The sequence below is a fragment of the Cavia porcellus genome, unplaced genomic scaffold (assembly GCF_034190915.1).
Source record: "Cavia porcellus strain 051 isolate PalLab524CR breed Dunkin Hartley unplaced genomic scaffold, mCavPor4.1 scaffold_3, whole genome shotgun sequence".
NCBI lineage: Eukaryota > Metazoa > Chordata > Mammalia > Rodentia > Caviidae > Cavia > Cavia porcellus.
The window spans coordinates 111537106-111540430 of record NW_026947486.1 but is presented as its reverse complement, the minus strand read 5'-3'; the positions used below and the strand labels follow the sequence as shown (position 1 = coordinate 111540430).

The 3325-nt window shown below is 38.3% G+C and overlaps 1 pseudogene; it reads left to right on the top strand.

The window, feature by feature from the left end:
• The first annotated feature begins 1517 nt into the window (after positions 1-1517).
• On the top strand, positions 1518-3015 carry LOC100735616 (pecanex-like protein 4; annotated as a pseudogene).
• Positions 3016-3325: the final 310 nt, after the last annotated feature.

The window sequence follows — 3325 nt, the reverse complement described above, 5'->3', positions numbered from 1 at the left end:
CATATCATTTCCCAAATCAATAGATGCAGCTTTTGACAAAGTCCAACATTCATTCCTGAAAAAAACTCTGAATAAATAGGTACAGAAGGACCTCATCTCAATCTGATAAAAGCTATTCATGACAGATCAGTGCTCAATATTATATTAAATAAATATTATAGTAAATGCTTTCTTACTGACATTGTGAATGAGAGAAAAATGCCCACTATCACCAATCCTGTACAATAAAGTACTCAAAAGTTTGACCAGATCAAACAGGTAAGAAAAAAATAAAATGGATATGTATAGAAAAGTAATAGAATTATCTTTATTCACAGAGTGCATAAACATTTATATAGAAGAATAAAAAAATCTGTTTCTCACAGATTTCCAAAAGCAATTCCCAGGCTAACATTACCTACATTTTGATGTAGATGTACTCACATTTTCAGTAAGGTAACAGGATACAAATCAACAGACAAAAAATCAATAATGTCATTGTACACCAGTAATAAATTCAGCAATAAAGAAATTTTAAAAAGCAGTATCATAAGCAGCATGATCAACAAAAGTTAGGTCCTTAGGAATTCACATAACCCAGCATGTGAAAGACCTCTCAATAAAAACTGCAGTACTCTTAAAGAGGACATCATAAAATGGAAACATAGCCTCTCTTCCTGGATAGGCAAAACAAATACTGTCAAAATGGTCATATTTCCAAACCATTACATGTCTTTAATGCAGTCTCAACTAAAATACCAACCTCATTCCTCATAGAATCATTGAAAAAAATCGTAAAGTTCATATAGAACCAGAAGATAAAGAGAAAAGGAAAAGCAATCCTAAACAACAACAGAAAAGCATCAGACATCACATTTCTGGATTTTAAATTATACTCCAAAGCTACAGTGATAAAAACTCCAAGGTACAGGCACTAAAACAGATTAGTGGATCATTGCAACAGAATTGCAACAGAATAGAGGATGCAGGATCAACACTGAACACATTCAGCCGCCTGACCTTTGACAAAGGAACTAAAAACATACACTGAAGGAAAGAGAGCCCATTGAACAAATTATACTGGGGTAACTGGCATATACACATGCAGAAGAGTGAAGCTAGACACATATCTCTCACCGTGTACTCACATAAAATCAAAGTGGCTCAAATTTCTAAATATTTTAAAAAGTAAAACAATGTGGTAGAACCTAAAACAGGCAAAAATATTTCAGTCATAGGCACAAACAAGAACTTTCTGAGCAGAACCTTAAATGCACAATAAATAGCATCAAGAATCAACAAATGGGCCAGTCAGTTTCTGTCTTGCGTGGTGTCCTATCTTCATGTTGTATAGTTTTTTCTTTTACTCAGCCCAAACTCACTCTGCAGAGCCTATTTCTTTTCCTACCTTTAATAAAACTTTGCTCCCATTTGTGCTTGTCCTGATTCTTTGCTCAAGATAGAAAGAACCTTAAAAACCACCTCCAGGAGGGAAGCCCAGCACCCCTAAGTCTGGTAACGTGTCTTTTTTCTCAGCAATGAACAGTAGGTTTGTTAAAACATCCCAGCTAGCTCCCCAGCACATGAACCAAATTTTTGCATAGCTTGCTTGTATTTTCACACTTCCTGTGGGTACTTGGGACTCTGACCCTACCTGATGCTCTTTTCTTATGAACAATGAAGCAGATTTTAGAGTTTGGCTGTGGAGGCTCATCTATGCCAATGCACCTAGTGGGTTTTGCTTATGCTTATCATTTCTGCTGCAATAGCTACAGCATCATATTTTATTCCCACCACTTTTGATGTTGTTCTTTTCATGACTAGATTGGGGTTCTTACTCAGTCGTAATCTAGGGGATTTGAGTTTTGTCTACAGATGCAGAGTGGCCAGAAGAGAGCAGGAACCAAAGCTCAGGCTTTACCCAGGGTTTCAGAAAGACATTTTCCATGGTGAGGAAATTGTGTTAGTCTGGTGCTCTTAAACTACTCTGCTGCATCACTTTGGTGGTTTCTCACAGATTTCCAAAAGCAGTTCCCAGGCCATCATCACGTACATTATGATGACACTACTCACAATACTGTGGATACTTAGAGAAATACAAAGCATCTATATACTGGGAAATTTCTGAAACCCCTTTGATTCAAAGGATATACAAATTGTGACTGCATTCCTAGGGAAGCAAACAAAATCCGTAAAGATCAGTATTATCAGACATTTTGCGACCTCTAATGCCCCCTTTTGCTGTGGTAGCATTTCTTTCACTGAATAATTCTTACACGGGCTCCACTCTGCCTGTCTTCACTGGATTCACAGGGATTTAGGACGGTATGCAGAATACAGAAAATGCTACTTTGGAGACAAACTTTGTATCAGCAGTTCATTTATTGATCTCCAGTACTGACTTATGTTGGGACAGGAACCTAAACATGGGAATCAGACTCATGATTGGTATCATTCATGGTTATCTGATTCAATTCATCTCCAAGTTGCCGTTTTCTATGACAGTACTTTTGGCATCATGGATGAAGAAAAATAACATCAAAAAACCCCCATCAATTTATGCATAGTCAGTGTTATCCTCTTTCCATTTGTGTTGGTCATGATAGTTTTATTTACACTGTTTTCCTCTCCTTTATCCCCACTCTTCAGCCTCCTTGTGTTCTGAGTGTGTTTTCCCAGACCTACCCGGAGGTAATCAGGAGCTGTAGGCACTGCAGCATGTTTGTGTGTGTAGACCATGTACCATGACCAGATGGCCCCCAGGTTGACTGCTATATTGCAGACCATGATGGCAGCTGGAAGTTTAGATTTCGTCTTACCTAAATCTCAATACTTGGGCCATTTTAGGGTAGCTTAATATGGATAATAATTCTCAAATATGGCTGTACTTACTGCTGTATTGATATTAAGGGTTCAGACCTGCAAAAAACATCATAACATACAGCTGAAGCCTGAAGTGTTGATGAAAGTTTTGAAGGAGGAGCGATAAAATTATTTCAAAGTACATTTCCTTTGAAGCAGGGAGATAACAAGTAGTGGAGGAGAATGAACCAAGAATCCTCCGTGCTGGAGTGGATGACTTAGTTCCCATTTTCTAAAGCTTGAGTTTCATTTTCCTAACTCAGCCAGAGGCTCCCAACAGTGATCAAAAAATCAGTTTCAGTGAAATGTGATGTGCATTGGAAAATGTTGAGGACAAACAAGACCCTGTGGGAAGATAAGAGCATTTCTCAGAGTGACACTGGCTCACAAGGCAAGGGACGTGTGAGACGTGTTCCAACAAAGACAGCCAGAGAAAGCCAACCCAAAGAGGGAGTCTGGAAGTGTTAGTGAAGGATGAAGACCA